Source organism: Bos grunniens, chromosome 15, assembly GCF_055505025.1.
Source record: "Bos grunniens cultivar Pamir isolate PY7600 chromosome 15, Bosgru_T2T1.0, whole genome shotgun sequence".
NCBI lineage: Eukaryota > Metazoa > Chordata > Mammalia > Artiodactyla > Bovidae > Bos > Bos grunniens.
Window position 1 is genome coordinate 76,148,687 of NC_141179.1, and position 20,212 is coordinate 76,168,898.

Sequence of the window (20,212 nt, forward strand, 5' to 3'; positions counted from 1 at the left end):
TAGCGTCCCCTGCTTTATAAATGGAAAACAGCCCATTCTTCTATCGGTGGGCTAACACTGTATAAAGTCCCCTTTGATCCTCAACACCCTTGTGCACCTGCCAGAGCTGCAGATGAGGAAACTGAGGCTCAGAGAGCTAAAGGCACTCGCACCTGGTGAGAGTACCTGCCGTGAGGAGTCACCACCAACCCCACGACGTGCTCTGCATCGCGGGCTGTGTATGTTACAGAAGACCTCCCCACGTGTGACCCCATGTAGGAGCCCCACCAAACCCTCACAGGAGGAAGAGGGCAGCTGTTATTGCTCCCAATTTGCAGATGGGAAAACAAAGGTTTGGGGGATTAGTGGTATTTCCCACATTCCATGGCAAGTCGACTCAGTTAAATTCAACAGACATTTCCTGATCTCCTCACATGTGTCAGGGCTTCCCTGGTGGCTCAGTCGGTAAAGAATCCACCTGCAGTGCAGGATCCCTGGGTTGGGAAGGTCCCCTGGAGGAGGGCATGGCTCCAGTGTTCTTGCCTGGAGAACCCCAAGGACAGAGGAGCCTGAAGGGCTACAGTCTGTGGAGTCGCAAAGAGTCAGACAGGGCTGACAGACTGAGCTCACAAGACGTGTCAGCCCCTGTTCTAGGTCTTGGGGAATAAGAAGGAACCAGACAAGGCTCCCCACCCTTGAGGAACCAATTTTGAGATAAGGTGGTAGAGGCTGTGAGGTGGGTGCTCAGAGGAAGAGGGGGTTCTGGAAGACGTGACATGTGAGTGTTAAAGAATGGAACAGCTCAGTAAAGGTGAGAAGAACATCTGAACATCAGGAACTGAAACAAGCTTGAGGGAAGCACGGGTGTGTGGTGTGTGATGTATGTGTGGTCTACATGGTGTGTGTGCGTGTGGCAGGTCAAATGTTTAGCAGATCTCAGTGGTCAGAGTGTGGTCTCTGAAGTCAGAAAACGTAGGTTCAAATCCTGCCTCCGTTGCTTTCGGTTATTGGATCTTGGGGACATTACAGCACATCCCTGTGCTTCAGTTTTCCCATCTCTAAGTGGGGATAATGGTAAGGTCTATTTTGAGGCATTACTGTGAGGATTTTATTACAATACTTAAGAAGCTCCTCCTAATAGCATACGGCACAGAGTGAGCAAACAATGTGTAGTTGTTGTTATTGTGTACTCACTAAATCATGTCTGACTCTTTTGTGACCCCATGGACTGCAGCCCACCAGGCTCCCCACTATTTTTTTGCTAACGCTGACAGAACTTTCCAGACCTTCCTCGAAGGACATCTGAGAACTTGAGCTGGAAAAGAACCACAAAGCCATTGGGTTCAGGTGTTGCCCATCATATTTGCCCTAGAAATAAACCAAGAGCAAGCTATGACTTCACACTGGAAAGTGACCTTGGAAGGAGGAAGGTACAGAGAGAGAGAGGGAGCAAAGCTTAGGTGGAAGGAAGGTGTATGCAGGGTGTTAAGGAAACAGAAAGTCTAGAGGTCTTTGTTTAAGGGAAAGACTCTTAGATAAAAGGAGACAAACTTACTCCATTTGACTCTGGCTCCAGAGGCCAGACAAGGGCAAAACAGACTAATGGAGAAAAGTTTCAACATTAGTCAGAGCGATGGAATGGGTTGCCTTAAAGGTGGTGAGCTTTCTGCCACTTGTCCTTTCTGTTTAGGGGCATTTCAAGCAGAAGCTGGGGACCATCTGCTCTATCCTGCATTGGGTAGCCAGGATCATCTCTGAAGTCCTAGTGAGCCACTGAGCTAGCTCATTTGGTAAGACCAGAAATGTACAAGATGGGGAGAGGAGAGGAGCCTGGAAAGGAGCACTGAACTGCCTCCCTTTGGCCATTAAGGCTCTTCCCTTTGAATTAGGGATTGGCTATTACAGAAATGAAAGAATGAGAGATTGTCCTATCAGTCATCTTCACTTTAGTATAAATTAGACACAATGATCATTTTCTGCATGACAGCTGACTGATGATAGAAGAGGATAGAAGATACCAAAAGAAGACAGAAAAGAACATGTGAATAAAATGGGCTGGGCTCTGAAACAAACTGCATTAATCTCAATTTTGTCAAAAAACAGCCCTGACAGCAACCAAAAAGGAAAGAAAAATAAACATTCAGTGGTGAACTCCTACCATCATGTATTCATTTCAGCAACGAACTCTGGAGTACCGAGTACATACCTCACTGTGTGCAGGGCAGTGGGGACAGCTCCAGCCCCCAGGCTACTGGGAGACCCACATGGAGCTCCCAGTCACAAGCCAGCATGGCCAGTGCGGGATGGAAGGATGTGCTGAGCAGGGCATGATCTTTCCCGTCAACCGTGCCCCAGGCCTTTCTCTCAGAACCACCCCTTCCTCCTGGGAGGAATGGATACCCATTTCACAGACAGCTAAACAGAGGGCCAAAGAGCAACCTCTTTGGGAAGCAGCAGAGTCAGGACTAGAACAGCACTGACTCAAAGCTAGGCCCCTTTTTCCAAACACAAACACATTCCTTGGGGTCAGTTCCTGGAACATCCCCCAGCCCACGGGCCTTCCCACTCCATGGGTGGGCTTGCTCACCCCCTCCTTCCTTCCCGTGCTCCTTCTCCAGGGTAAGGAAGACAGACCGCGGCCGGTGAATGCCTGTCTGGAGCTGAGCGGGTGGATAATTTGAATCTGAGTGAAGCCATCTGCTTCAGGCCCCTGGGGGTCTGCGGCGGCCAGGCCAGTGCAGCTGCTCCCGACCCGACCCTGCAGGCAGCTCTCTCTGTGGAGCCCCTACGTGCAAAGAGTTTAAACATCTCCAACCATAAGAAGGCCTGGCCGCCTTCCCAATCACAGGGACTTGAGTCAGGGCTGGGGGCGTGGTCAGGTTTTTATTTCCTGGGTGCTCTATTTTCTCGGGGGTCCTGAGCCAGAGCTGCAGGGATGAGGGCAGGAGGGTGGGGAGGGTAGGCAAAAGTTACCAAGGGCCGTCAGGAAATTGTAGAGATGGGCAGCATCTCAGCCATAACACATGGGCCCTTCCTCCCTCCAGAAGGGCAAACTGAGACCCAGGGAAAAAGCAAGAGTGGGTAAGATCCCACTGTGAGACCCCATCTTCAAGGGTCACCTCACACGTTGCTGGGGGCAGGAGGGGCAGTTGAGGGTGGTAGAGACGGGGGGGAGGTGATGATCAAGCCGGACAGCCAGGCTCACAAGGAAATCCTACCCCACTACACAAAGAACATTACCCACAGGACCTTGCCTTATCTTGCCAACCTCTAAAGTTGGTATAGTGGCTTTCCTGGTGGCTCAGACAGTAAAGCGTCTGCCTGCAGTGCGGGACACCGGGGTTCGATCCCTGGGTCGGGAAGATCCCCTGGAGAAGGAAATAGCAACTCACTCCCATGGATGGAGGAGCCTGGCAGGCTACAGTCCATGGGGTTGCAAAGAGTTGGACACGATTGAGCAAAGGTTGGCATGTGGATGAGGATCCCAGGACACAGAGAGGTTATGTAACTTGCCCAAGATCACACAGCTGTGAAGTGCCTTTACCCACCTGAAGCAGTGCAGAGCAGAAGGAGCCCTGAGTTCAGGGCCGGACTGCTGCCTGGGTTCAAACCCAGCTCTGTCACTTACAGGCTGTGTGAACTTGGGGAACTTGCTTTTCTGAGCCTCACTTAACCCCCTCTTTAAAATGGGGCTAACAGTACCCACCTCATGCTGCTGTGACGATTACATGAGCCGAAATGGGTAAAAGACTCAGTTGTGCCCTGATAACAAAGCAAGTTCTTGATGCATGTTAACGGCTGTTACTACCACGGTCTGTTCTCAGCACGATGGGCAGGGGAATCCTTTGAAAAGGTAAGTCTGATCATCTCACTCCACTGACTTTCCCTCCACCCAGAACAAAAGTTCAAGTCTTAACCATGACCTCTGACTGGCCTGCATCACCACCCTGGCCCCCCTTCCACTACTTCCCCCACCCCTGACACGGCAGTCTCCTGCCTCAGGGCCTTTGCACTGGTTTTTCCTTCTACCTGGAACGCTCGGCCCCCAGGGATTAGCACAGCTCCTCCTTCAAGCATCTGTTCCAATGCCGTCTTCTCTGTGAGGTCTGTCTTGACACCTGCTTCAAAACTGTCACCACCACCCACTTCCCTGCTTGATTTTCTCTGTGGCATCCGTTGCCAGCAGACACTCCAAAAGACGGCTTGCTTAGTTAGTTATTATTACGACTGTGTCATCTTTCTCCCCTACTGGAAAACAGTTCATGATGGCGGGATATCTGTGCTCTGTACTGTCTCCAGCCTAGAACATGCCTGGCACAAAAGCGGGGCCCTGGGAAATATTATTTGAATGAATGAATGAGTAACTGCATCCATCTGTCACTACACTTGAAAGTCAGGAGTTTAACACCAAAGAGATCAAGTTCCAAGGGTCAGAGGCAAGCCTGGAGGGGAGCAGAGCCAGGAGGTCGGGGCGAGGCAAGGACAGAGCTGAGGAAGGAAGAGTCTGAACCCCAGACTGAAATTCTTGTTGGGAGACTGGCAGGCAGGAGGGAGGAAGAGGTATTTACAAAACACCTACTAGGCACTAAAAAAAACCAACTAAGATATTCATTCATTCACAGACAAATCATTAGACAGCCCTGTGCCAGACTGTTCTAGGGCCCCAGGAGCCTACATCCTGAAGAGAAACAGGGAGGTATGACGTTCATGATCCTTGCCCTCTCTGACATCACCGTCTTGTGAGAAGAAAGACACTAACCAGCTCTAAACATTGCATATTAACATCAGACCCATTTCACAGATGAGGGAGCAGAGGCTTGGGGCATTTAGGCATCCTGGCTGCTGGGTGGCAGAGCCAGGTCAAGAATCAGCTGGATCTGCCTGGTTCCCAACCCCCTTCTTCCTTCCAATTGAGTGTGGCTGCTGGCTGGTACTCAGGGGTGGCTGGGTGTGGTCATGGGGACCGAGGCAGTGGGAAGGCAGGAAGAATGGCCTGGGCAAAGGGGCAGAGAGGGAACATGGGGAGCCAGGTGCCAGCCAGGGAGAAAGTCATTTGAAGGTGCAGCAGGAGAAAGTGAAATCAGAGACTGGGAGGAAACCAGCTACAGAGCCTGCAGACGGATGGCTTCGGTTTTCTGCTTCAGGAGCTAGGGAGGCAGGGAAGGTCTGTGAGCTCAGGGCTCTTGAAGAGCAGCCTGGCAGCTTGCATCAGACTAATGAGAATCCAGTGGCAAGAGGGAGGCCTGGTGGTCCAGTGGTGAGGAATCTGCCTGCCAGTTCAGGGGACACGGGTTCGATCCCTGGTCTGGGAACTAAGATCCCACGTGCCACTTGCGGTGGAGCAACTAAATCTGGGCTTCACAACGAGAAGCCTTTGCACCACAACTGGAGAAAGCCCTGTGCAGCAATGAAGACCCAGAGCAGCCACTAAATAAATAAAACTGTAATTTAAAATAAAGGGTGAGGGGGAAGGAGGCCTGGCCAGAAGCTGTCACCATGGGCAAGGAACGAGGTGATAAGTGTCATGGGTGGAGGAAGCCACTGGAAGGGGCAGGAGCAAGGCCATCAACAAGGAAGGACTGAAGGGTCTTGGAGGCCAACAGAGCCTGGGAGGTGAGGCCGAGCGTCCTTAAGGTAATTCCTTAGATGGAAACCAGAAATCACCAAGTGTTTTCCCCCGGTCACTGAAACTGTCCTGAGTCAAAGACAGCTTTAAAGAAGGAAAAATGCAGAACCGACCATCACAAAGCCCCTGGGATGGGCCGAGAACTGGGCTGGACACGCCACCTCATGTGAGTTTCACCCCCACTGGGTGTAGAAGGTGATTTGCACAACTTTATGGAGGGATGTTTTACACATCCTATAATCTACCTATGCCAAGTTTACAATGAAATGATTTTTAGTAACCTTAGCTAAGTTTTAGAGCGTTTTCATCACCCATCGTACCCATTTATGTTAACCCTCGTTCTTCCCTCTCCCTGCGCCAGGCCTCCTTTCTGCCTCTATAGGTTGGTTGCTTTCCAGACAGTCTTTATAAGTAGAATCACACAATAGGTCTCTCGTGTGGTTTCTCCCAAATAACGTAATGGTGTTGAGGTTCATCTCTCCTCTCATACATATCAGTAGACTGCTTCAAGGCTGACTAGTGTTCTGTTGTATGCATAGGCCACATTTTGCTTATCCATCCATGAGCTGATGGACATGCATGTTTTCAGTTTTGGCTGCGATGAATAATGAATAATGCTGCCATGAACATTCATGCACAAATCTTTGTGTGACCTATGTTTTCAGTTCTTTTGGATGCAATGGAATTGCTGGGTCATATGGAAACTTTCACTGTTTAAGAAATGTGTACCCAAAAAAAATAAATAAATAAATGTGAACAGTCTTGGCCCACCGTTAAGAGATGCTAGCAGCTAGAAATGCCTGGGGACCCTCACCTGGGCCCAGACTACTTGTGAGGAGCCCCAGAGGCATTTCCACAACTGGAACCAGTGTTGCAACTGGACGGGCCCTTGTGGTTCTTATTGTAATTGTGAGGTGCAGCTCAGAAACCACCATCAGGGAACTTTGGAAAGACCAAGGTTTACTACTTGCAACACGTTGAGGGCACATGTCACGCTCAGGGCCACAGGATAAGGTCACAGGAAGAGAGAGAGAGAGAGAGAGGACCTGGGGTTGAGGATGGATTTTGCAGGTTCGCTCTTTATTGGTGACCTGAAAACATAAGAATAGGAATTAACACATGGGAATGGAAAACCAGGGTCACCCCCGCAATCAATCTTCTGGGTCACCCAGGGCTTTTCCAAAGGGGAGCTTCATGCGTGGCTCTGTATATCTAGCTGTTTAGCTGGCAATGTGTTTATCGAGATGGGTATCTTTGAAATGGATGCCTCTGCCATCGAAAGCTTAAGGTCAAGCACTTACAATGAAAAAAAAAAAAAAAAAACTCATTATCAGGCACTTATACTACAGTATTGTTACCATCGTTTTTCCTAGGAGGATACTGAAGTCCAGAGAGGTCAAGTGAACTGCCCTGTGACACCCGGTCATAGCCCAGTAAGGGAAGTAGATTGATTAAAATCACGGACTGAAGATGTCACTTAGCACTACTCGCTTTTGAAAAGGATCTCGCCCACACCTGTCCACTGTCCAATGCCAGAAGTCCGCCATTAGCACATCTTCCATTGTGTTAAGCACAGCATCTCTTCATTCTCAATTGCAAGCTGAACTCCCTGGCCATAAGAACGTGTTAATTCCCAAAGATCTTTCTGTAAATGATCTCCAGCCAGCAAGCTTGAAGCCTACAAAAGGAGGAGAAAAAGGAGACTAGTAAGGTATAAAGAGGGCCTGGGAAAGAGGCAAAGATGTTTGCCTGGACTGGTCCTGACCCAGGGAGCGTTCAGTTCCCTTCAGTCCATGTCCACTGCGTGTCTACCCTGGGCTAGGCCCTGCGCTGGGCACTTCAAGTGAGACAGAGCAAATCAGACCTGACTCTGCACTTAGGAAGCTCACAGCCCACTGGGGCAAGTGGATTCACCATCACACACCAAAGACGTGTGATCTTGGGGTGGACACCAGGACTCTGAGAGCCAGAGCAGAGAGACCAACTCCTGTTGGGGGAGACAGGAAATTTTTCCTGGATGACGTAGCATTTGAATGGAGGCCAAGGAAGCGCTTTCCAGGCAGAGGACTCAGCACAAGCGGCAGGGAGATTCCAGGTGGACCCATGGGCATCTCCCATCACCTGGAGATTGAGGACTGAGGTTAGAAGACTGACCACTCAAATGCCTCAGGGGCTGAATAACCATCTGGACCAGTAAATCTGGCCTGACAAGGAGATGTCATGAGTTGGGGCAATAGTATCCTGTCTCCAAGCATGGCTGCTCTTCAGTTTGAGTCAATTGTCTCCATGTGGGAATACCATCAGAACTGACATCTTCAATGTTTAAAAAAAAAAAAATCCAAATATTTTTGTGAAATATCCAGATTTGGCAGTGCCAGAAATACATTTTAAATTCTTTAAACTCACCTGTGGGACAGACTTTGTCCAAGTGCCTCTGGTCTGCAACCGCTGGCCAGTTTGCTGGGTCCAGGTACTTATCCCTGGACTCCCTACCCTCTCTTGGTCTTTGAGAGCTGGTCTTCAGGCCTGAGGGTTCCTCCAGCTCAAAAGGGATTGGCTGGGGAGGGAGGTAGGAGGCGGGATCAGGGTGCGCGGGACACTTGTACACTCATGGCTGATTCATGTCAATGTATAGCAAAAACCACTACAATATTGTAATTCAGTTCAGTTCAGTTCAGTTCAGTTGCTCAGTTGTCTCCGACTCTTTGCGACCCCACGAACTGCAGCAGCCCAGGCCTCCCTGTCCATCACCAACTCCCGGAGTTCACTCAAACTCACTTCCATCGAGTTAGTGATGCCATCCAGCCATCTTATCCTCTGTCGTCCCCTTCTCCTGCCCCCCACCCCTCCCAGCATCAGAGTCTTCTCCAATGAGTCAACTCTTTGCATGAGGTGGCCAAAGTACTGGAGTTTCAATATTGTAATTAGCCTCCAATTAAAATAAATTAATTTGAAAAAGAAAAAAAAAGGGATTGGCTGTCACAGGAGCCAATCAGAACTCAGAAGAGAGAAGGGGGAATGGGCACTCCAGACAAAAGAGAAAGGAGATGAGCAGTCGTCAAACCCCACCAGGAGCGAATGTACGGGATTGACGGATTCTAATTACATCTCATTCTAATCCTTAACATTTATCTAAAAAGTGACGAGAGGCGGGCATGAGGGCAGTCACAAGCCTGCTCAGCCCCAGGGTTGCCATGTGTCTAATTAGAAGTTTTCTCCCTCTTGATCACCCAAAGTCAAATTCATTTACTCTGCTCGAATTGAGGGTTTAATTGGTTCTTGTTTATCCTCCTCCTGTCTTCTCCCCCATCACCTTTGCCTTCTTCCAGAGGGCCTCTCTGCGTGCCGGAAGCAGGCCACAGCCTCTCATCATGCAAGGGAATCTCTGTAAGGAGATCCGTTTGCGACTGTTCGTGCCAGCCTGCGGCAGCAATGACATTAACCCAGGGGCACAAGTATTATTGAGGCCACGGTGGAGAAGGGCCTTGTGATGACGTCTGATGGGAACTCAGGGTGCCCAGGACAAAGGGGGCACTTCTTGGTCTAGGCCCCCTATCCCTCCCTGCTGGGTCAAAAGACGCCCTGTCCTCTCAACCTGTTGCATAACTGAGTGGGCTTCATATCCCAGTTCTGGAAGAAAAGTGGTGGGAAACACCAGTTAGGGACCAAGCCCCCTACATCCGAGGATGCGGTGAAGGCACTAAAACCACTGAATTCTTTTGCCAGCTAATGAAGTTTCTTCCCCTTTTTTTGTAGCCTCTTTCCTCCCTTGTCAATTAATAAACATGGCAGCTTCTCTTTGTGGGTAGAGAAGGTGGGAGGCAGCTACTGACCCACAAGAAATCTCCCTTCCAAATCAGACCCTCTGGATGCCGGGGAGAGGAGGAAGAGGAGGTCCAAACACAGGCATGGAGTTCTGGGCTCAAGTCCCGGCTGTGCGGTGGCTGGAGGCAGCATGAGACAGCCTGGAGCCGGATTGGGACCCATCCCAGTCATGTACCAGCCCTGTGACCCCAGGAGTATCCCTCTTTGTGACAGAGCGTTCACATGAACTTGCTGTGAAGACTCAATGTACCTGCCACGTGGCAAGAACTCATCACACACCAGATGGCAGAGCAGTGTGTTATGTTGTTCTGAGCACTTAGCAAGGCATCTGGCACACAGTTAGTGCTCAATAAATAATTATCACTACTACTAACAGGTTAGCTAACCTGTCTGGGCCTCGGGCTTCCCCATCTGTGAACTGGGGGTAATCACTGCCCCCTCCCTGGCTCTTGGAGTTGTCACGAGAAGGAAATGTGTTCATTGATATTGAGGGAACAGCGTCTGGCACAGAGTTAGGAATCTCTGTTATGTTAGCGATGATTATTCCAGTAGCTCTCTGAGGGTGGGCAAGTCACTTTACTCTGGACCTTAGTCTGCTCATGTGCAAAAAAAATAAATGAAAGATAAAAAATATAGCACCATTTGTCCCGGCTACCTCACAAGGTTGTTGTGATAATGAAATGAGATAGTGTTGATAAAAACATTCGGTGATCTGTAAGTGTTCTACAAGTGTTAGCTGTCAGCATCACTCCGTTAAAAGGTAATTAGTTGGTAAATAAAGGGAACGAATGAAGCATTTATCCTGCCTTTTCCATGCATACTGTGCCACTGGGTACCCAAATCGTAGATAAGGGACATTTCTCTTTTTAGAAGTATTCCTGCCTGCAGATGAAGAAAGGATGGTAGAAAGAGAATCTCACCATTCGCAACCCCTAATGGATAAATGGATCTAGATCTTGAACATCCACAGCTGCTAACATCCCCAGACTGGAGACGGCAGGCGCTGTGTGTCTCCCGACGGAAAAGCCGAATTTGTACCTGCTCAAGCCTCAAAAACGAATTGTCAATTTACCGGGACTACAGAAGACAGAGGGATGAGTTAGAGGACACCATGGGGATGAAACCGGTAAAGTCCACACAGGGAAAACACAGGACAAGCATCGTTTTCTTTAAAAAATAAATAAATAAATAAAAGGAGAGCGGTACAGTCACTTTGCCAGGAAGTTTGGCGGTTTCTTACACAACTAAACATACTCTTACCACTCAGTCCAGTAATTGTGCTCTTCGCATTTGCCCAAAGGGAGCTGAAAACCTATGTCCATGCCAAAACCTACACGCGGATACTTATAGCAGCTTTATTCGTAATTGCCAAAACTTGGAAGCAACCGAGATGTCTTCCAGGAGGTAGGTGGATAAACTCCATACCTTCAGACAGTGGCACATTCGGTACTAAAAACGAAACGAGTTATCAAGCTGTGCAAAGACCGGGGGCAAACTTAAATGCATATCAGTAAGTGAGAGAAGCCGATCTGAAAAGGATACATATCACTTGAATCCCACCATATGACATGTTGGAAAACGCAAAACTATGGACACAGTAAAAAGATCAGTGGCTGCCAGGGCTTATGGGAGGCATGACTAGGCAGAAGACACAGACTTTCTAGGGCAGTGAAAATACTCTGTGTGATACTATAATGATGGATACATGTCATTTTACATTTGTCCAAGCCCACAGCATGTACAACACCAAGAATAAACCCTTGTGCACACTGTGGACTCGGGGTGATTACGAAGTGTCAGTGTAGGATCGCTGACTGTAACAAATGCACCTCCCTGGTGGGGACGTTGAAAACGGGCTGACTGTGCCAGGCTGGAAACACGGGATGTACAGGAACTCTCTGCACCTTCCTCTCAATTTTGAACCTAAAACGGTTCCAAAAGACAAACTCTATTTTTAAAAATGAAAGAGAGGAATTGAGAAGGATTATAGATTAAAAGAGACAGATATATCAACCAACCTCCTTAGGCTCCTGATTCAAACCAACTATAAAATAAGCTTAAGAGGTGTGTAAGGCAACTGGAAATTTAAACATCACTGGATATTTGATGATATTCAGAATTTATTCTTAATTCTTTAGTGGAATAACTGTATTGTGGTTATGTAAAAAATTGTAGAAAAATGTATCCAGCTGGATATGGGTAGAATATACAGTGCCTGGGGTATATTCACTTCAGAATGACACAGGGGAGTGAGTAGATGTAGACGTGAAACATGACTGGTCATTGTTGAAGCTCGATGACAGATGGAGGAGCTCTTAATGTAATAGTCTCTCTACATTTATATACATTTGAATTTTTTCGCAATAAAACATCAAAGGGAAAAGTTAAATTAGCCAAAGACCAGCCTGGATTGGGAATTCTGAGATTACATTCACTGCAAATGCTTTAGGGCTCCTTTTGAGAAAGTCAGAAGGCCCGTGGCCAATCTTCCTAAGGCCATTGGACCACCCTATGAGTCCCTGATAAACTTGTTCCTTTGGGTGCCCATAATTATTCTCTGAGGTTATATAGGGGGTGATTTTTATAGTCATTTTAAATGAACACTTAGGGGTTCTCACCTTCTGAGGCGAGTCTGGGAGAATCAGGGAAGGCTACCTGAAGGAGGTGACCTAAAAGAAGGAAAGTGGGATATTCTAGCAAAGCAAAGGCTCAAAGCAAAGGTCCACAGCTATCCTGGGACTGTAAGGGGAAAGGTTTGGTCAAAGCAAGGAAGGGGAACTGCAGGTGCTAAATTGAAAGCCAGACTGGAACTTTGAACGCCAGGTGAAGAAGTCTGATTTCCTTGTATTTGCATAACTCAGTAGCTCCATAACGCCCACAGCAGAGTCAAGTGTTTTTCTATGATTTAAGGGGGCAGTAGTCTTATGCAAGCTGGATTAGCAGAGGAAAAAAATAGAGGCAAAGATGAAGGAGGCAGGAAGGGAGGGAAGCAGGAAGCCTCATATCTCAGATGGCTGTTGACATAGACCAGCATTTCTCAAAGGAACCTTGAGGAACCTTGGTCCTTCAAGATCCTCCACAAAAGAGGGGTACCGTGGACAGGAGTTTGAGAAATACTGCATTGGCTCCTCTTAGCATCACACGTCTTATTAACATATAAAGGTCCTGAGAAGTCCAATAACAAGTAAGTCATTTTAAGTTTGTTTAAGCATTTTGTCACAAAATACCCCCCCGCCTCCATTTTTAGGAAACTGTGGCCTAGACCACCAGGCAGTTGTGACAGAGTTTCCAGCCCTTCCTGTTCCAGGCCCACCTGCCAATCTCTTGTCCCAACCCCGACCCCCCTCCTTGCCTTTCGGCCCTGAAGCCGGGCTGACCCATTTTCCCAGCGTCTCTGCAGTGCGCTGAGGGGGCTTGGGGAAGCATTAGCGTCCCAGTGGGCCCGTCAGTCCAAGCCTCCCTGTCACAGGTTTTCAGTAAGGATAAAGCAATTACATCAGATGGGGAGAAATACAGGAGAGCAGCTGCCAAGCAGACCCTCTCCTCACTTCTGGAGCAGTGTGAGAGCTGTCGGCCTTGAAGACCCCAGACCTGTGACACTGGCTTGGACTTTGTGCAGAATTAAAAGCCTTTGCCCTTGATCCTGGGGGGCAGCAGGGAATGGGGTGAAGGGCAGAGACGAGACTTCTGTCCCTACTGCCCCAGCACTGCAGGAGGACTCCTGGTGGGCTCCAGGATGAGCTTGTGCCCAGTATAACCCAGGTTGCACCATCCCACCCACCTGCCAACACCCAGCCTGGGTGACCAGGTAGGGAGTGAAGAAGACCACCCCCCTTGTCCCTTTGCTGGACTGGAGCTGCTGGTCTAAGGGTAGGAGAGTTCTGGGCCGGGTCGGGAGGGACTGCTCTCCTCCTCACCCCTCCCATCCCACTCATTCATGCTCTGAACTCATAAACCAGACTCACAAAGAGCCTGGCCCTTAAGGGGTGTCTTTTCCTGCAGGAGACTGGGGAGGGGGCATGCAGAAAGTTAACTTTAAACTTAATAAGGAAATAAATCATATAGAATATTAGAAGGACACAAGTGCTGAGGAAGACAAGGAAAGCTAGCAGGTAAAGAAGATGGAGTGTTGGGGTGGAGCACCTCCAATCCCACCTCCCTGCCTTACATTTCTTCATAGCACTTACCAAACTCTGATGAACTATATCACTCCCTCACTTACCTGTTTGGTGTCTCTCTCCCTCCACAAAAGTGGATGCTCCATGGGGTCAGGAGCTTTGTCTGTTTGGTTCAGAGCTGTTCCCACATCGTAAATGCTCAGTAAATATTTGTCCAATGAATGAAGCAGTGTGTGTGCGCCTAGGCATCCATACCCGACATCCCCTGCCCTCCCTCTGGAGAGGGAGTTTCCTTTGGCAGCTGACGCAGCCTGGCCCTGGCCATGCCAGGCGCCAGCTAGGAGCAAGACTGGCTCCCCATCAGCACCACCCCGCAGAAAGGCTGAGCACAGGCCCATCCCTGTTAGGGATGGAGAACTAGGAGACGGCTCCAGGGGTGGGACCTAGAAGGCAGGCCAGTGTGGAGGGGGTCCCGAGTGCTCAAATCTCATTCAGAATATATCCAGAATCTGACCTCTTCCTACCCCCAACCCTACCCGGGGGCCCAGCCGCCACCGTGTTTCCCCTGCATTCCTGAAGCAGCCGTTACCGCATCACTCCCCTGCTCTGCCCAGCCAGGAGCATCCTGGTAAACATCAGTCAGGTCTTGTCATCCCTCTGCTTAAAGTCCTCTGAAGGCTGCCTTCTCACTCAGAACAAAAGCCGGTGCCTTAACCCACAAAGCTGATGGGATCTGGCCCTTCACACCCCCTACCATCTCTTCCTAACCTAACTCCTCCTCCTTCCTCATCCTGAGGTACCATTGACATTCCTGCCCCAGGGCCTTTGCACGTTCTATTCCCTCTGCTGGCGCTCTCTGCTTCTGAGATCCTGGGCCTGGGGCCTGTACCTTCTCAGTATTCAGCTGGGTGCTCAATACTATCTCCTCCTCTTCCACCACCTTCTCTGAGCATCCCACTCCAAAGATCACCCCCCAATCTCTATTTTTTCTGTATTTACTGTTTCCTTATGGCTTTTTTCACCACTTGACATTACACTATACATCATTCAACTGCCTGTTGCTTATGCCAAGAAACATAAGCTCCATGAGGACAACAGGGCTGCTATTTTGCTAACCACTGTGTTCCCAGCACCTAGAATGGTACCCGGCACATAGTAGGTGCTCAGTAAATTTTTGTTGAATGAATGAAAAAACCAGACTTACCAGTTTCGATGGGCACTGCAAGAAGACAAGTTCCTCAGGGAACACGGACAGTGGTTCTCTTCTTCCCAAGGAGGAAACACATTCAGAGAGAGCATGGACATTGTGTCAGGTCACGGCCCCAGCTTGGGGAGTGGCCAAGATTATCCCCGCCTCCTACCTCCCCCACGCCCCCCCACACCCCCATCCCCAACTCTGACTCAAAGATTCTCTGTGTCCGGAAGGCCGGCCCCTCTGGGTAGCCTAGCCCACAGTAGCTCTGGGAACAGTGGAAACCCTATAGCTGAGAGTTGAGCCAATGGTTCCTCTACCCACTCCTCATACTTGACTCACCTTTCAGGGCATGGGCAGGGGCAGGTAAGAGGAGGGGGCAGCAGCCCAGGGCATGTCTGGCTGTCAGAAAACCATGTCAGGTGCTGCGGGGCTCAAGGGGTGGGGCATCCCCTATGGCTCAGCGGTAAAAATTCTGCCTTCTATGCAGGAGCCTCGGGAGACTTGGATTAGATCCCTGGGTTGGGAAGATCCCCTGGAGCAGGGCTTGGATCTCAGGAGCAGAGAGTGCCAGGCAGAGGGACTAGAAAGTGCAAAGGCCCTGGGGCAGGAGTGTCAGTGGTACCTCAGGATGAGGAAGGAGGAGGAGTTAGGTTAGGAAGAGATGGTAGGGGGTGTGAAGGGCCAGATCCCATCAGCTTTGTGGGCTAAGGCACCGGCTTTTGTTCTGAGTGAGAAGGCAGCCTTCAGAGGACTTTAAGCGGAGGGATGACAAGACCTGACTGATGTTTACCAGGATGCTCCTGGCTGGGCAGAGCAGGGAAGTGGCCGCTGCAGTAACGCAGTATTCTCTTTGTGACTCAGCTGGTAAAAGAATCTGACTGCAATGCGAGAGACCTGAGTTCAATTCCTGGGTCGGGAAGATCTGCTGGAGAAGGGATAGGCTACCAACTCCAGTATTCTTGGGCTTCCCTTGTGGCTCAACTGGTAAAGAATCTGCCTGCAAAGCAGGAGACCTGGGTTGAATCCCTGGATAGGGAAGATCCCCTGGAGAAGGAAATGGCAGCCCACTTCAGTACTCTTGCCTGGAAAATCCCATGGATGGAGGAGCCTGGCAGACTACAGTCCATGGGGTCGCAAAGAGTCGGACCGAGCAGCAGCAGAAGCCAAGCCCAAAGAGCTTCAGTGACTAATATGCTTGTGTAAAAAAAACAAACTCAGATAAACATTTTCCTCCCCAAAACAAAAGGTGCATAGCCCACCTGGTAGTCCAGGAGGGGTCCAGCAGCAGGGGGAATTGGGTGGATTGGTTACTCTTGCCTCCAGGGTGAGGCCTAGCTGGTGGGCGGAGGAGTTGGCCCAGCCCCAGAAGACTCAAGGCTGCCCTAGGACTGTGCTCTGAGTCTCCAGGCAGTCAATGCTACACTTGCTCTGGGAATAGACTGGAGTCTTTTCCAACTCCTCAGCCTCTAGCCTGGGGACGGGGAGGTCCTCTCTGTTCCCAGATCCTCCAAACCTATTTCAGTAGAAAACAGGGAGGGGTCAGGGCAAGCACGTGGCCCATCTCCAACACGCACCCCCACGTTCCTCCCATCACTCCACCTTCCCTCAGCCGAGGAAGCATCGTCTGGTCTGGGGACTTGGAGCATCCTGCATCTTCCAAATATTTGGTTCTTTCACCACCACCCCCGCTCCCACACATACACAGGCATCAGTGTTTGACACTCAGAAGACAAGAACCAACTTCTAACTTCTGGTGGGTCGTCTGTCCCCTGAGGCAGTGAATGTTCTGAGTCCAAATGCCCTATAAAAGGAGAGGAAATGCCAGGGAAGGAAGGAAGATTAATATTTCAAAAAGAAAACCATCTGGCCATATAATTTTACATTTATTCTTCTGATTAGTTAATCTCTGTCTCCCTTAGACCGTGAATTCTGTGAGGGCAGGACCCGCATCTGATGTGGCTCGCCGTCCTAGCTCCAGTGTCTGGGAGGGGGCCTGATACATGAGGGAGAATGAAGATTCAGTGAATGGATGGATGACCAGCCACCTCCCTGGGACTGCCTGGGTGAGCTCAGAAAGGATCCCTGGAACCAAAGAAGTGAGGGGGCTGTACCAGACCTGTGGTTGCCAAGCTGAGGTCTATGGAGGCACTTGCATGAATCTTGTTTTCAAAGGTGTGATCAAAGGTTAGTCCTCCTCCCCTCCTTGTGGATGGCTTGCAGTAGCTCACCAAGGTGGCAGCCTCTTGGATTTTTCCCAGAGCTGTAACAATCGCCCAGGAACACGGGCTGGCTCATAGTGACATCACAGAGGCCAACTCCAACTCCAGATCACATGCCCAGTACTGCCAGTTACCACGTTATACTCAGTGGACCTGTGAAGGTCATGCTGCTGCTGCTGCTGCTAAGTCGCTTCAATCATGTCCGACTCTGTGCGACCCCATAGATGGCAGCCCACCAGGCTCCCCCATCCCTGGGATTCTCCAGGCAAGAACACTGGAGTGGGTTGCCATTTCCTTCTCCAATGCATGAAAGTGAAAAGTGAAAATGAAGTCGCTCAGTTGTGTCCGACTCTTAGCGACCCCATGGACTGCTGCCCACCCGGCTCCTCCATCCATGGGATTTTCCAGGCAAGAGTACTGGAGTGGGGTGCCATTGCCTTCTCTGGAAGGTCATGTAGTACCCTGCAAATGTGGGCTGTGGCAGACACAGTATTGCAGAGAGCATGACACATAGGGTTTCCTAACAATCCCCATGAGCTTCGACGGGGAGATTTAGGATTCCAGCTTAACAGCTGCTTAAAGTGAAAGTGTTAGTTGCTCAGTCATGTCTGACTCTTTGCAACCCCGTGGACTGTAGCCAGCCAGGCTCCTCTGTCCATGGAATTCTCCAGGCAAGAATACTGGAATGGGTTGCCATTTCCTTCTCCAGGGGATCTTCCTGACCCAGGGATCAAGCCCTGACAGGCCCTGACAAGCTGACAACTTTCTTCCTGATCCAGAAGTGCCTGAGCCCAGGAGGAGGGAGAGAAGCGGAGAAGCAAAGCCATTCTTTGGATCCTGGGGCAGACCTCAGGGCCAAATCCCCAGCGGGAGCTGCAGTGGGCACCCTTTCCCCTGCAGCCAGAGTATTAAGTGAAGAGAACCCCCTCGCCATAGTACTGACTTTCCCTGGCACTGCCCATTTCCTCTGAGAGGAAAAGCAGGCCCACAGCTGTCCTTCAGGAATCTGTGCCATGGTCACTATCCCAGAGCCCACCACAGGATTTTGGCTGTCTCTCTCAAGGCTCCTGCTGATAACAAGGCTAACAGTTCACCTTGTGGATTGCTCATTCTCTCTCGGTACTGAAAAGATGTGTACATTTTGCATACATTTGCTCATTTCATTTTAGGCCTCCCAACGATCTCTTGAGGAAGATACAAGATTATATTCATTTTACAGAGGAAACTGAGGCCCAAGGATGCAGTGATAGATTGCTTCAGTGATGGCCCCCGATCTGCTCGTGGGATGCAGTTCGGTGTGCCCTCCCATCCTGGCTCAGGGCTGTGCCACTTGACTTGCTTTGGCCAATGAAGCAGAAGTTAGCCTGTTGCCAGCAGAGACCTGAAGCATGCTTGCACATTGAGGCTTGCTCTCTGGACACTTTTGAAGCTTTTTAATTCAAGAATTTGGGCTATAAATAAGCCCAAACTAGCATGATGGCATCTGAGAAACCACATGCAGTGAGGCCCAGAAGTTCTGTTCATCCCAAATGAGGCAAATTGATCAGCCAGTCCCAGGGGACCCACCAACTGAAGCAGACACACGAGCGAGCCCAGCCAAGATCAACCGAGCCCTCCCCAGACCTGGAGGACTGCTGAGCTGGCCCCAACCAAAACTGCTCACCCTCAAAACCATGAGCTAAATTAGTGGCTGTGGATTGAGCCACTGATTTGTGGGGTGTTCATTGCACAGTGAAAGCACCTGACACAGAGAAGTCATTTGGCTGAGTTCACATAGCAGAAAGTGAAAGTGAAAGTCGCTCAGTCATGTCCGACTCTTTGCGACCCCATGGACTGTACAGTCCATGGAACTCTCCAGGCCAGAATACTGCAGTGGGTAACCTTTCCCTTCTCCAGGGGATCTTCCCAACCCAGAGATCGAACCCAGGTCTCCCGCATTGCAGGTGGATTCTTTACCAGCTGAGCCACCAGGGAAACCCAAGAATACTGGAGTGGGTGGCCTATCCCTTCTCCAGTGCATCCAAGGTCTCCTGCATCGCAGGCGGATTCTTTACCAGCTGAGCGATCAGGGAAGCCCAGGATTCAAACCCAACCTTTCTGACCCCAGAGCACATGCTCTTTGGCACTGAAGTTTCAGTGCTTACAACATATATTAAGTTTCACTGAGGCCCCTAATGAGTCCAGGGGCTTCCCTGCTGGCTCAGTCGTAAAGAATCCACCTTCAATGCAGGAGACCTGGGTTCGATCCCTGGGTCGGGAAGATGCCCTGGAGAAAGAAATGACAACCCACTCAGTACGCTTATCTGGAAAAATCCCACGGACAGAAGAGCCTGATGGGCTACAGCCCATGGGGTTGCAAGAGTCAGACATGACTTAGTGACTAAAGCACTCCCAGCGAGTCCATGAACAGAGTCATAACAGAAGCTCGGAGATGTCAAGAAACCTACCTGAGTTCACACAGCTGGTCAGGCTGGAGGAAGGCATGCAACCCAGTTCTTCTGATTCTACACTCATACAGTTCCCAACTCTCAATAAAGGCTGGCTCAGCCAGAGCTTGGGGCACTGGTGTTTAAAGAAGCTTCTTTTTCAGTGCCTTTAAAGCCCCCTGCCACCACCACCATACCTCCTTGAATTTCACGAACAGCCCAGTCTGCTCCCTCCCACCATGAGATCCTCAGACAGAGCAGGTGGCTGCCTCAGCCGGGAAGCTCTGACTGTTGAACTGACCCTGTCTGCCGCACCTTTCTCTTCTCACTGCCTCATAGGAGCTGTCGGTTGTCTTGGATACAGCAGGAGATAAGAAAGGATGGCAGCTGAGGTCGCAACAGGAACTGGACAGGCTATGGACAGGGAGAAATGGCTTCCCAGACAGACTCATGCCCTTTCACCCAGCCTGGAGTGAGAGAGGAGTCTGTGTGGGAGAACTGAGGTCTCCATAAGATCACCTGGAGGAAGAGGGATGGGCTTGGAGTAAGGGGGAGGCAAGTCAACTGCCCAAGGCCTCCGTGTCTAATTATAAGGCTGAGAGGAGGAGGGCGTGTCACAGAGTCACCTGGAGTGTCAGGGGGGTGGGAATGGCCAGTGGAGAGGCCCCCTGAGGCCTGACCACGAGCACCTACAGGGCAAGGATCTAGAGCTAGGCTGGCTTCCCAGAGCTGGGACAGATGTGGCCACTCTCTACTCCACCATAAAATTAAATTAACCAGGGCCTCCTGGTGGCTCAGGGGTAAAGAATCCACCTGTCAAAGCG

At 50.1% G+C, this 20,212-nt stretch overlaps 2 long non-coding RNA genes across 2 annotated transcripts; both read right to left on the bottom strand.

The window, feature by feature from the left end:
• Positions 1-6,548: 6,548 nt before the first annotated feature.
• On the bottom strand, positions 6,549-15,937 carry LOC147358496 (uncharacterized). The gene is made up of 4 exons (XR_015142348.1): positions 14,753-15,937; positions 8,012-8,162; positions 7,121-7,283; positions 6,549-6,696 (listed from the first exon to the last, which is right to left on the bottom strand). It is a non-coding gene; the product is annotated as an uncharacterized LOC147358496 (long non-coding RNA).
• Positions 15,938-16,380: 443 nt separating this feature from the next.
• LOC147358497 (uncharacterized) lies at positions 16,381-19,964 on the bottom strand. Its single transcript, XR_015142349.1, has 2 exons — positions 19,410-19,964; positions 16,381-16,544 (listed from the first exon to the last, which is right to left on the bottom strand). It is a non-coding gene; the product is annotated as an uncharacterized LOC147358497 (long non-coding RNA).
• Between the last annotated feature and the right edge of the window lie 248 nt (positions 19,965-20,212).